Source organism: Bufo bufo, chromosome 3, assembly GCF_905171765.1.
Source record: "Bufo bufo chromosome 3, aBufBuf1.1, whole genome shotgun sequence".
Lineage (NCBI taxonomy): Eukaryota > Metazoa > Chordata > Amphibia > Anura > Bufonidae > Bufo > Bufo bufo.
Window position 1 is genome coordinate 298,934,228 of NC_053391.1, and position 14,838 is coordinate 298,949,065.

Here is a 14,838-nt window from a genome sequence, read left to right on the forward strand (position 1 = left end):
ACAGCAAAGAACTTTGGATTCTGTGGCTGGAGGTACATTAGGCAGTCACAGGATAAAAATTTAACTGTCGGCCAGTACAATCCCCAAAAATTTGCCAATAGGCATTTACCTAACAGCAAAGAACTTTGGATTCTGTGGCTGGAAGTACATTAGGCAGTCAAAGGATAAAAAAGTAACTTGCGGCCAGTACAGGCCCCAAAAATTAGCCAATAGGCATTCAACTGACAGCACACAAAATTGTGCCAGCTCTGGCCACAGGTCAAGCCTGCACACCCAGTATTCAAGGGGTTCATCGTTTCTCAGAGCGTCCACATCGGCCGTTAACCCAATGTAGTCCGACACCTGTCGGTCTAGGTGTTCCCTGAGGCTGGATACGGAGGACGGCTGTCGATGGGTTGCTTGCAAGAATAATCTCATATCCACAGTCACCAACACATCTTCAAACCACCCTCTTCTTGCATGCGCTGTTGGATTGGTACCCGCAACTGTTTCTCTGTGAGTGGAAATTCCTCTGCCAGCGCCCGCAAAAGCAGAATGCAGCATTTCTCGAAGCAAGGTCTGACAGCCCTCTGTGATGATGGTAACATTTCCGCCATTTTGTGTTTGCACCGGGGGTCTAAGTACGTTGCCACCCAGTACTGGTCCTTGCCCTTTATGCTTTTTATACCGGGGTTACTCTTCAAACACTGGAGCATGAAGGCCCCCATTTGCACTAAACTGGAAGCGGTGGAGTGGCCTGGCTCCTGCTCATCATCCAGGATAATTCGTCCTCGTTCTCCTCCCCCCAGCCACGGACAACACCAGGGATCTCAGAAAAGTTTAAAGCATGCTCTTCTTGCTTCTCCTCCACCCGACACCATCCTCCTCTTCAGACTCCTGTTGTTGACTTGTCTCAGATGGAGTAGCCCCCCCTGGGAATTAATCCAGCATTGCAACTTCCTCATCTTCCTTTTCCTGCTCCTTGACGGCTTGATCAATGACACAACGCAATGCACGCTCCAGAAAGGAGACGTAAGGTACGATGTCACTGATAGCGCCCTGGCTGCGACTGACCAGTTTGGTGATCTCATCAAATGGCAGCATAAGTCTGCATGCATCGCGCATGAGTAGCCACTGGCACGGTGAAAAAAAAACAAGCTCCCCAGTACCTGTCCTGCCGCAGAGTTCGTTCATGTAGTCGTTAACTGTATGTTTCTGCTGGAGCTGACTATTAACCCCTTTAGGCCATATTTCACGTTAAGGACCAGGCCATTTTTTGCAAATCTGACCAGTGTCACTTTAAGTGGTGAGAACTTTAAAACGCTTTTACTTATCCAGGCCATTCTGAGATTGTTTTTTAGTCACATATTGTACTTCATAACACTGGTAAAATGAAGTAAAAAAAATCATATTTATTTATAAAAAAATACTAAATTTATAAAAAATGTGGAAAAAATTCCAAATTTCCAAGTTTCAATTTCTCTACTTCTATAATACATAGTAATACCTACTATCAATCTCATTGATAATCAATTTGCAACAACGCATGGTTTCCAGGCATGCACTTTGGAAAAGGATATACCTGTTTTTGCTATCGATTCCGCTCCACTTTCTCAAAGATCGTTAAAGGGCATAGTTCACAATATCCGTTTGACTGTTGAGGATATGTCATGTTTCGTCTTAAGCGGATTACCTACTCCTCTAGTGTTGGGGCTACCCTGGCTCACTAAACATAACCCCACCATTGATTGGCAAGCAAGGCAAATAAATGGTTGGAGTGAGTTTTGCAGAGAGAATTGCTTCACGGCATCTCTTTCAGAGATTTCTACCAAGACTGTGCCATCTTTTCTCTAAGAATTTTCGGGTGTTTTTTCCGAGAGTGGTGTCCAGGAGTTGCCCCCTCACCGGGAGTACGTCTGCCCTATTAATCTCATCCCAGGCGCCAAGCTGCCAAAATCACAACTATACAATCTCTCCCAACCTGAAAGGGTCGCTATGCGTACTTATATCTCTGAGAGCCTGAGAAAGGGACACATCCGACCCTCGAAGTCACCTGTTGCTGCTGTGTTTTTTTTTGTTAAGAAAAAAGATGGTTCTTTAAGACCTTGTCTGGATTTCAGGGAGTTGAACCGTATCACGATTCGTGACCCATAGAGGGAGCCAGACACCCTATTACTGTGTTTACCGACCATAAGAATCTGGCCTACTTGGAATCGGCCAAGCGTCTGAACCCGAGACAGGCCAGATGGTCTTTGTTCTTTTCTAGGTTTAATTTTGTTGTTACGTTCCGCCCTGGGGTTAAAAATGTGAAGGCGGATGCCCTGTCACGTTGTTTTCCGGGAGGGGGGGACTTTGAAGACCCGGGTCCCATTTTGGCTGAAGGGGTGGTCGTCTCTGCTCTTTGTCCTGATTTGGAGGCAGAGGTTCAGGCAGCCCAGGTAGAGGCTCCTGATCTTTGTCCTCCTGGGAGGTTGTTTGTGCCTCTCGCTTTACGACACAAGGTTTTTAAGGAGCACCACGATACTGTCCTTGCTGGGCACCCGGGGAGTACAGCCACAGTGGATCTGCACTCGTGCCAAGGTCCCTCATTCACGGCCATCGGGTTCTCTCCTCTCGTTACCCATTCCTTCCCGTTCTTGGACGCATCTGTCCATGAACTTCATTACGGACCTGCCTCGTTCCTCGGGGAAGACTGTGATTCTGGTGGTAGTGGACCGTTTTAGCAAAATGGCACATTTCATTCCCTTTCCTGGGTTACCCAATGCTAAGACACTGGCGCAAGCGTTTGTTGATCATATTGTTAAATTGCATGGCATTCCTTCAGACATAGTTTCTGATGGGGGCACGCAATTTGTTTCCATATTCTGGAAGGCCTTCTGTTCTCGCTTGGGGGTTCGGTTGTCGTTCTCTTCTGCTTTTCACCCGCAGTCGAATGGTCAGACCGAACGCGTCAATCAGAATCTGGAGACATATCTGCGCTGTTTTGTGGCGGAGAATCAGGAGGATTGGGATTCTTTTTTGTCCCTTGCTGAGTTTGCTTTAAGTAACCGATATTTACATTTGGTCACTAGGACCACTGGTGTCCCTGAGCTTACACGTGTTAATAATAGTAGTAAAATATAACATTTATTACGTGTCCCTAAAAGTAAACTTATTTCAAACTCTACAATTAAAATTATCAGCAAAGCCTGCCTGCCTTGTATTTATAATGGCAACAGTGTGTCTGATTATAAACTTTGTCCACTGGATGGCACTATACACATGTGGCTGTGTCTCTTATTGCTTGCTTAATTGCGGTAGCTCTCTATCCTAATGTTATACGCTGTTAATCCCACAGCGTGCTGCTTGCTACTGTAACCGCCTTCCCGGACTATGCTCCTCTCATAGATATATATGACAGACGTAATTGCAGGCCAGGCTACTGCTGGCTAAAACACTGATATCACTAGCTGCCCCCCCGACATGTTTCGCCAACCAGGCGTCATCAGGGGTTTGGGCAGTGGACTGGTCCACTGTCCACTGCCCAAACCCCTGATGACGCCTGGTTGGCGAAACATGTCGGGGGGCAGCTAGTGATATCAGTGTTTTAGCCAGCAGTAGCCTGGCCTGCAATTACATCTGTCATATATATCTATGAGAGGAGCATAGTCCGGGAAGGCGGTTACAGTAGCAAGCAGCACGCTGTGGGATTAACAGCGTATAACATTAGGATAGAGAGCTACCGCAATTAAGCAAGCAATGAGAGACACAGCCACATGTGTATAGTGCCATCCAGTGGACAAAGTTTATAATCAGACACACTGTTGCCATTATAAATACAAGGCAGGCAGGCTTTGCTGATAATTTTAATTGTAGAGTTCGAAATAAGTTTACTTTTAGGGACACGTAATAAATGTTATATTTTACTACTATTATTAACACGTGTAAGCTCAGGGACACCAGTGGTCCTAGTGACCAAATGTAAATATCAGTACTTAAAGTCCCAACACGTGTTAGGGAGATATGTAAATCAATTCTGCTTTAAATAACCGTCGCAAGGAGTCCTCTGATAAGTCACCATTTTTTGGTGCATATGGGTTTCATCCGCAGTTTGGGACATTCTCTGGAGAGGGGTCTTCTGGTTTACCTGATGAGGAGAGATTTTCCTCGTCTTTGTCATTTATTTGGCAAAAGATTCAGGGTAATCTGAAGAGGATGAGTGAGAGATATAAGCGTGTGGCGGATAAGAGACGTGTGCCTGGTCCGGACCTGAATGTGGGTGATCTGGTGTGGTTGTCTACAAAGAATATCAAACTGAAGGTTCCCTCCTGAAAGTGGGTCTTAAGTTTATTGGGCCTTACAATATTTTGTCCGTCATCAATCCCATTGCCTTCCGTCTTGATCTTCCTCAGACTTGGAAGATCCATAATGTTTTTCACAAGTCCCTATTAAAACCTTATGTCCAACCCACTGTACCCTCCTCTTTGCCTCCTCCTCCGAATATTGTTGATGGTAATCTTGAATTTCAGGTCTCTAGGATTGTGGATTCTCGCATTATCCGCGGTTCTCTTCAGTACCTCCTTCATTGGGAGGGTTATGGTCCTGAGGAGAGGATGTGGGTCCCAGTGGCGGACATTAAGGCAACTCGTCTCATCAGGGCTTTCCATAGGTCTCATCCTGAAAAGGTGGGCTCTGAGTGTCCGGAGTCCACACGTAGAGGGAGGGGTACTGTCACCGCCAGTTCTGTGAGAAGTCTGTAAGACGTTCTTCTCTACCTCTTGTATAATGTTCTTTGTTTTGGTTTTACTTTCTCATCTCCTTTCCTTCTGCCAGGTGTCACTTATTTAGACTAATCATCTTCCTTTATATTCCCTCCCATACTGCCTCACTTTGCAGTTTATACTGCTTCCTGGATGAAGTGTTCACTGTTGGAGGCTGCTTCTGCTGTTTGCTCAGATAAGTCCTTTACTTTATTGTGTTCCCTTGCTGGCTTGATTCTAGGTGACAATATAACAAAACAATAACAAACATAGGTGCACTCTGCAGTCTCACTAATTCTCAAACTGATTTTAAAATTGAGAGATTAGTCAACATGTCCTACGGTGTAGAACATGTCTTAAGCCCGGACACCACGACAAGGTTTCTCAAGTAGCCCGGGACCCTACACTCTCCTACCTGAGCCATATGGGCGATACCAGGAGCCAGTGGGCAAATTACAGGAGCATAGGGCCGACTCGCAAACAACTCACCAGTTACCTCCAGCATGTGGCCATGCTTGCAATGGGAGGAGGGAGGAGTCTGTGAGTCCCACTCAAGACTTGCTGATATAGCCCAGGCTTCACAGGTGCACCTAAATGTGACCTGTAGATGGAAAACAGGCACATTTAAATAGGAGTTTATACACCTCCAGGAATCTATATATACACAAACTAAGAAGACAGGTTGGCATCAGCAGGAGCTGCTCAAACCCACATGCAGTTGTGCATATATATAGGGGAGCAAATCCTGCACTTGTGGCCCGTTGCTAATGGCAATCCCCAGCAAAATGCATACAATGGAGGATGCCCGCGGCGAACCACAAGTACCACAATAGACATCCTACACAAGGTAACAAGTGCGGATGTGATAATTAATATAACAATATAACAAAACAATAACAAACATAGGTGCACTCTGCAGTCTCACTAATTCTCAAACTGATTTTAAAATTGAGAGATTAGTCAACATGTCCTACGGTGTAGAACATGTCTTAAGCCCGGACACCACGACAAGGTTTCTCAAGTAGCCCGGGACCCTACACTCTCCTACCTGAGCCATATGGGCGATACCAGGAGCCAGTGGGCAAATTACAGGAGCATAGGGCCGACTCGCAAACAACTCACCAGTTACCTCCAGCATGTGGCCATGCTTGCAATGGGAGGAGGGAGGAGGGAGGAGTCTGTGAGTCCCACTCAAGACTTGCTGATATAGCCCAGGCTTCACAGGTGCACCTAAATGTGACCTGTAGATGGAAAACAGGCACATTTAAATAGGAGTTTATACACCTCCAGGAATCTATATATACACAAACTAAGAAGACAGGTTGGCATCAGCAGGAGCTGCTCAAACCCACATGCAGTTGTGCATATATATAGGGGAGCAAATCCTGCACTTGTGGCCCGTTGCTAATGGCAATCCCCAGCAAAATGCATACAATGGAGGATGCCCGCGGCGAACCACAAGTACCACAATAGACATCCTACACAAGGTAACAAGTGCGGATGTGATAATTAATATAACAATATAACAAAACAATAACAAACATAGGTGCACTCTGCAGTCTCACTAATTCTCAAACTGATTTTAAAATTGAGAGATTAGTCAACATGTCCTACGGTGTAGAACATGTCTTAAGCCCGGACACCACGACAAGGTTTCTCAAGTAGCCCGGGACCCTACACACTCCTACCTGAGCCATATGGGCGATACCAGGAGCCAGTGGGCAAATTACAGGAGCATAGGGCCGACTCGCAAACAACTCACCAGTTACCTCCAGCATGTGGCCATGCTTGCAATGGGAGGAGGGAGGAGTCTGTGAGTCCCACTCAAGACTTGCTGATATAGCCCAGGCTTCACAGGTGCACCTAAATGTGACCTGTAGATGGAAAACAGGCACATTTAAATAGGAGTTTATACACCTCCAGGAATCTATATATACACAAACTAAGAAGACAGGTTGGCATCAGCAGGAGCTGCTCAAACCCACATGCAGTTGTGCATATATATAGGGGAGCAAATCCTGCACTTGTGGCCCGTTGCTAATGGCAATCCCCAGCAAAATGCATACAATGGAGGATGCCCGCGGCGAACCACAAGTACCACAATAGACATCCTACACAAGGTAACAAGTGCGGATGTGATAATTAATATAACAATATAACAAAACAATAACAAACATAGGTGCACTCTGCAGTCTCACTAATTCTCAAACTGATTTTAAAATTGAGAGATTAGTCAACATGTCCTACGGTGTAGAACATGTCTTAAGCCCGGACACCACGACAAGGTTTCTCAAGTAGCCCGGGACCCTACACTCTCCTACCTGAGCCATATGGGCGATACCAGGAGCCAGTGGGCAAATTACAGGAGCATAGGGCCGACTCGCAAACAACTCACCAGTTACCTCCAGCATGTGGCCATGCTTGCAATGGGAGGAGGGAGGAGTCTGTGAGTCCCACTCAAGACTTGCTGATATAGCCCAGGCTTCACAGGTGCACCTAAATGTGACCTGTAGATGGAAAACAGGCACATTTAAATAGGAGTTTATACACCTCCAGGAATCTATATATACACAAACTAAGAAGACAGGTTGGCATCAGCAGGAGCTGCTCAAACCCACATGCAGTTGTGCATATATATAGGGGAGCAAATCCTGCACTTGTGGCCCGTTGCTAATGGCAATCCCCAGCAAAATGCATACAATGGAGGATGCCCGCGGCGAACCACAAGTACCACAATAGACATCCTACACAAGGTAACAAGTGCGGATGTGATAATTAATATAACAATATAACAAAACAATAACAAACATAGGTGCACTCTGCAGTCTCACTAATTCTCAAACTGATTTTAAAATTGAGAGATTAGTCAACATGTCCTACGGTGTAGAACATGTCTTAAGCCCGGACACCACGACAAGGTTTCTCAAGTAGCCCTGTGTAGGATGTCTATTGTGGTACTTGTGGTTCGCCGCGGGCATCCTCCATTGTATGCATTTTGCTGGGGATTGCCATTAGCAACGGGCCACAAGTGCAGGATTTGCTCCCCTATATATATGCACAACTGCATGTGGGTTTGAGCAGCTCCTGCTGATGCCAACCTGTCTTCTTAGTTTGTGTATATATAGATTCCTGGAGGTGTATAAACTCCTATTTAAATGTGCCTGTTTTCCATCTACAGGTCACATTTAGGTGCACCTGTGAAGCCTGGGCTATATCAGCAAGTCTTGAGTGGGACTCACAGACTCCTCCCTCCTCCCATTGCAAGCATGGCCACATGCTGGAGGTAACTGGTGAGTTGTTTGCGAGTCGGCCCTATGCTCCTGTAATTTGCCCACTGGCTCCTGGTATCGCCCATATGGCTCAGGTAGGAGAGTGTAGGGTCCCGGGCTACTTGAGAAACCTTGTCGTGGTGTCCGGGCTTAAGACATGTTCTACACCGTAGGACATGTTGACTAATCTCTCAATTTTAAAATCAGTTTGAGAATTAGTGAGACTGCAGAGTGCACCTATGTTTGTTATTGTTTTGTTATATTGTTATATTAATTATCACATCCGCACTTGTTACCTTGTGTAGGATGTCTATTGTGGTACTTGTGGTTCGCCGCGGGCATCCTCCATTGTATGCATTTTGCTGGGGATTGCCATTAGCAACGGGCCACAAGTGCAGGATTTGCTCCCCTATATATATGCACAACTGCATGTGGGTTTGAGCAGCTCCTGCTGATGCCAACCTGTCTTCTTAGTTTGTGTATATATTGATTCTAGGTGACCCTGACTCCGTCCATATTAAGTGCAGGGAGCCGGTGGTCGTGTCCCCTCACTATTATAGGGTTTTAAGGTGTCACACAGACTTAGGTACGTGGGCATGCAATCGTCTACCATCGAGACCCTTGCATGTGCATAGCAGTCAGGGAGAGCTCTTAGGGTTTTATAGGGCTCACCTATAAGCTCCTTAGTTTGGGATCAAGCCAGTCGCTCGTTTATTCATAAGTTCCAGCTATCTGCAAACTTCACCATAGCAATGGATCATGTGATGGACCATGTGATGAACGCAGCGACGTTGTCAAAGGTCCTATTCCTCACAGATGAAGACAGAAGAGATGCCAGCTGCGCGAACAAATGGATTAAGGTGAGTTAAATTTTAATTTTATTTTTTTTAACCCCTCCAGCCCTATTGTACTATGCATTCTGTATTTAGAATGCTATTATTTTCCCTTATAACCATGTTATAAGGGGAAATAAAACAATCTACACAACCTTAAACCCAAACCTGAACTTCTGTGAAGAAGTCCGGGTCTGGGTACCACATTCAGATTTTTATCATGCGCGTGCAAAACGCATTGCACCCGCGCGATAAAAACTGAACAACGGAATGCAATCGCAGTCAAAACTGACTGCAATTGCGTACCTACTCACGCGGGTTTGCCGCAACGCATCCGGACCTTATCCGAACACGCTCGTGTGAAAGAGGCCTTAGTGTCTTAAGTCTGAGAACCAGTTTTTTATCCGATTGTCAGTGGCTAAATTTGGATATCAATTTAGTACTCCATGGAAGTGTGGTACTCCCTGAAGCAACCAATAATGCAGAGGCCCGGATGATCGTGGCACGTGTCACACTGAGTAGTGGTGTCCTTCCGTATCCCCCTCCTGTGACACACTCTGCACTTTTTTTGGGTATGTCCCTTCTTTCCAGTATGGGGGACCACACCTGGCAAGTGTCGGCCAGGGACGATCCGGTTGCCTCCAGTTCCCGAGGTACTCTGGCCTGCTCTTTCCCAGTCAGAAAAGATCAGGGACTTTAGGACTGCCTCATAGAACTGAAGGAATGTCCCTGTGTTGCCAGTGCTCCGGGACAGCACAAAAGAGTTGTACAAGGCAACCTGTACCAAGTAGACCGCAACCTTTTTGTACCATGCCTGTGTTTTGCGCATGCCGTTATATGGCTTGAGGACTTGATCTGAGAGATCAACTCCTCCCATATACCGATTGTAGTCGGTACCTGGCACAGGGACAGGGGTGATGCTGTTACCATGAATTGTGGACAGTACAAGGACATCCCTCTTGTCCTTATATCTGACCAGCAACAGGTTTGCACTGGTAAGGGCACAGTTCTCACCCCTGGGGATAGGTACCTGGAGGGGGTAGGTAGGGAGGCCGCATAGATTTTTCCACACGGTCCCACAAGCGGATGTGGATCTGGCGGCGAGGGACTGGAACAAGGGGATACTAGTATAAAAGTTATCCACGTACAGGTGGTAACCCTTATCTATCAGTAGGTGCAGAAGGTCCCACACAAGTTTCCCGCTAACACCAAGAGTGGGGGGACATTCTGGGGGTTGAATATGGGAATCTTGTACAGCTTCACGCCATACCTCACCTGCTTAAAGGGAACATAATGGCGGAAAAGGAGTCTCCCCTTGAAAGCAATGAGAGACTCATCAACCGCGACCTCCCAGGTACATAGGCCTGTACAAATTTGGCCCCAAAGTGATCGATGACTGGCCTGATTTTGTACAGGCAGTCATAGGCAGGATCACCTTGGGGGGGACATGCTGCATTATCTGCATAATGCAGGCATTTCCGGATGGCCTCAAACCAGGAGCGTGTCATGGCCGTACTGTAAAGTGGGATCTGGTAGAGGACATCCCTACTCCAGTAATGCCTGACACTAGGTTTCTTGACTAGGCCCATGTGCAGCACGAGGCCTCAAAATGTCCTCATCTCGGCTGCACTGACCGGGGTCCAGCCACCGGGCCTAGCCAAAAAGGAGCCCGGGTGTTGAGCAACAAACTGTTGGGCGTACAGGTCTGTTTGCTCCACCATTATATTTACAAAGTGGTCACTGAAAAAAAGACTAAAATAGTCGTATTCAGTGAAGCCCACTGTGGAAATCTGGATTCCTGGTTTCCCTACAAAATCAGGACTCACGGGCTCAAAACGTTCTGGGGTACACCAGACAAGTTCACCGGCAGGGGGCTCCGGTGTATTTAACTGGTGGGCCGGAAAACTAGTACGAGCCCCAGAGCTGCTCGTACTAGGGTGGGCCACAGGGTCCCTAGCATGGCGGTCCCCTTGCTCCGCCTGGCGGTGTCTCCGCCACCTTGGGGGCTCATCATGAGGAGGACGCGGATGACAAAAGGAAAGTGGGGTCATCCTCATCCTCACTGGGACTCTTAGAGTCGGAGGCAAGCTGGGCGTATGCCTCCTCGGCCGAGAACATCCGGCGGGCCATAGGGGAGTGTGTGTCTGCGTGTGTGTGTGCGTGTAAATCTTTATTCAGTGTGCGTGTGTGTGGGGGCACGGGTGTTTACGAACCTAGCCTGAACCTAACAGACAAAAAAAGACTAACTAAAATAAAGGGCAAGAAATTTTGAAAAAATAAATAAAAATCGATGATCAACCGTCCGAAGTTGATCAGTGGTGGGGTGTGCGATGCGCTAACAGTGGACACACTAAGAGTGCCGGCCACAGTCAGCGTACGCACAAAAAAAAAAAAAACTGCCTGCGCCCCAAAAAAGTTGTGGGGTTGAGGGGGGGGGCAGGGGGCAAGCTGAAGCACCCCTGGGAGGTGTAGGGTCACACAGCTGTGCTGTGGACCCCAGACACCCGATTTAGGGTGATGCAATCAGTAACAGTTTTTTTTTTTCTTCAACTAACTTTCCCTAAATATCCCTGCCTAATCTAACTTGTCCCTAACCTTTCCCTAAATACCTGGTGGTGCTTGGGCACAGATGGGGTGCTGGATCCTGATCTCTGCACAGATAGGGGGTGGTGGCTCTGAGACACGACGCAGCGCTCCTCTCTCCTCGGGCTCCTGGACTGAAAAGGAGGAGAGGAGCGCTGCGATGATTTGAACCTCCCGCCCGCCGTGCCGACCAATGAAAGCGATCCTGAGAGGTAATGTCACATCACCTTTCAGAATCGCAGGATGGTGATTGGTGGTGTATTATTACACCACAGATCACCATCCTGTTTCGGGTTATTGGGTCCCCAGAGACCGCCAGAGATCGCCTACACAGGACCCCCCGGCGCATTGTCCCCAGGTGCCTGCTCAATTATTTGAGCAGGCACTGGGTTCCGATCACCTCCTGCCGAGCGGCGGTGATCGAAAATACATACGACGTACTGGTACGTCCTGTGTCCTTAAGGATCGCAACATCAGGGCGTACCGGTACGCCCTATGTCCTAAACAGGTTAAGCATATACAAGGTGGAGTTCCATCGCGTTGGTCAGTCACAAATCAGACGTCTGACAGGCAGGTGGTGTGCCCGCTGAATGTCAGCAAGGCAAGCCATGGTCGTGTAAGATCTTCTAAAATGGCCAGAGATTTTCCTGGCCTGCCGCAAGACGTCCTGGCCCCCGGGGTATTTGGCAACGAATCTCTGCACGACTAAGTTCAGGATGTGTGTCATGCACGACACGTGTGTCATTTTGCCCTGTTTCAGGGTGTTCAGCAGATTGGCACCATTGTCGCACACCACTTTACCAACTGTCAAATTCAGCGGGGTTAGCCACTGATCGGCCTGTGACCGCAAAGCTGAAAGGAGTGCAGGACCGGTGTGGCTCTTGGCTTCCAGGCACAACAGCCGCAGCACAGCATGGCAACGTCTCACCTGGCACGTCGAATAGGTTCTGGGGAGCTTAGAGGTGCAGCGGAAGAGACGGTAGCAGCGGAAAAGGAGGAGTCAGCCGAGGAGGAGAGGGAGGATAGAGTAGGAGGAGGAGAAGAAGAGGCAAGCCTGCATGCAATCCATGGCGGTAAAGCCAAATCTACACGGGTGCCACGGGTTGCATGCTTGATGGTCGTCAGAAGGTTCACCCAGTGGACCTTCCCTGCCCGTGTTTGCAAGACCACGTTTCTGTGGTCAGATGTATCTTAGCACCGACACTGTGTACCAGAGATACATGTACTTGCCGCTGAACCTGGCCATATAGCTCTGGTATGCCCTTCTGGGAGAAATATTTCCTTCCGGGGACCTTCCATTGCGCTGTCCCAATGGCCGCAAATTTTCTAAAAGCCTCCAAGTCCATCAGTTTATATGGCAGTAGTTGGCGGGCTAGCAGTTATGACAAGCCAGCGGTCAGCCGTTGGGCAAGAGAGTTATCCGGCGTCATCATCTTTTTTTGCTCAAACATTTGGGGCAAGGAAGCCTGCCTTTTGCCAGAAGAACGCGACAGCACGGTGAAAGGTGGAGTGGAGGACAACTGGGAGTAGAGAGGAGAAGAGGCAGAATGGGGAGTGCCAGGAGTGTGGCTTTGTGGGTTCTCACAGTGTTGCTCACACTTGGCTCAGGGATGGGAGGCCACGTGCCTTCTTAAGGCGGTCGTCCCTAGGTGAGTGTTGGGCTTACCTGAGCTACGACCGAAACAGAGTCGGAGGCTACACTCTATTCTGCACGCACGCCAAAACAAACGTGCTGCATTTTTCCTGTACCTGAACGGGTGGCTGAAAATGCTTAGTACAAGCGGCATTTCCCACCTGTAATCAGTACCCTATGCTCCTGATGAAATGTCACCCAGTTTGGGATGACACAGAAACGCGTCGAGCAGACGTTAGGCAGGGATTTAATTATTAAAAATCTAAATAGGGGACAGTATAGTTCCGCACGAGGAGACGCAAGGGTGTTGTAACTAATTAGTGCATAAGGTACATAGCACTTCCACTTGATACTGCAGCTCCTATGGCTTGCTGTCCTCTATTGAGAAGCTGTTATGATGTATCCTTCTAGCTGTCATTCAGACACTATTTATGACAGCTAGAAATGTTAGTTCACAGCAAGTGTGTGCTGTATTCCAGGCTATCTGGAGGTAAATAAGCCACTATATTCCTCCAACAGGATACACTGCGCTTAGTTTTAGTGTGGGAGAGACAAGCTCTGTTATTTTTATGAGCCACTCTTCCATACTTGAGCCTGATACATGTGTTTCTATTGGCGGGTAGCCATATTTTTTAGATGATCTCCTAAGAAAGTATATTTTAAAGTGTTCCATTCAGGCAGTTGACCCTTACCGCAACTTATGCATTGACAGCACAGGCTGCAGATGGCAACACTATTGTCAGCAGCGGACACGTTAAAAAAAGTCCACACTGCGGAGCCATGTGCCGGCGTCCTGGGAGCGCCAGATGTGACCGTGCATGGTGGATGGCTCGTTCCAGATACATTAGCAGTCTGCTTTTTGCCTCCTGTGCACTGTAAGTTCTGCCTGCTTCTCCTCCTTCTCCTCCCTATCTGCTGCTCCATCTCTCCCTCTGAACTCCCCTCTTCCTCTCTTGTGGGCACCCACGTGACATCCATCGACACGTCATCATCGGATTCGTCACCTTCACCACCACTGACATTAGAGATCTCGAAGTAGGCAGCAACAGCGGGGGCCACCCTCCTTGGGCTGATCTGGGTACTGTCGTCAGACTGCTGAGTGGCGACCGTTGATACCTCCTCTTCCTGATCCGATGCCAATAATGGCTGTGCATCGGTAAGGTCTTGTAATGGATGGGAAAATAATTTATCTGACTCAAATGGAGGGGATATGGTGGTGGGGGTGTCTTTGGAGTGCACACAGCAGAGAGTGAAGAAGGTGCAGATAGAGAGGATGAGGAGGGTGAGCCATTTAACCAAGTCTGGTGCATCCTTTGACTTAATCGCACGCACCTTCTGCAACTTCCCACTTAGGCTCCGGCCTGGTGCACCTGCCCGACCCCTACCACCGCTGCAGAATGGCCTGCCTCTTTCTCTGCCTGTAATTTTCAAAATGACCCTGTGACAAAAGTCTGTAAAGAAGAGCAGTATTTGTGGAAGAATGTAATATGGAATAGGATGTCGCACAACAATATCTGAAACCCCAAAAATTATTTACGGTAAGAGCATTGAGACTATGGAACTCTCTGTCTGAGGAGGTGGTGAAGGTAAGTTCACTAAAATAGTTCCATAGTGGGGCCTGGATGTATTTGTGGAATGTAATAATATTACAGGCTATAGCTAGAAGAGAGGGGTCGTTGATCCTGGGAGTTATCTGAATGCCTGAATGGAGTCCGGAAGGAATTTTTTTTATTCCCTTAAGTGGGGAAAATTGGCCTCTACCTCACAGTTTTTTTTTTTTGCCTTCCTCTGGATCAACTTGC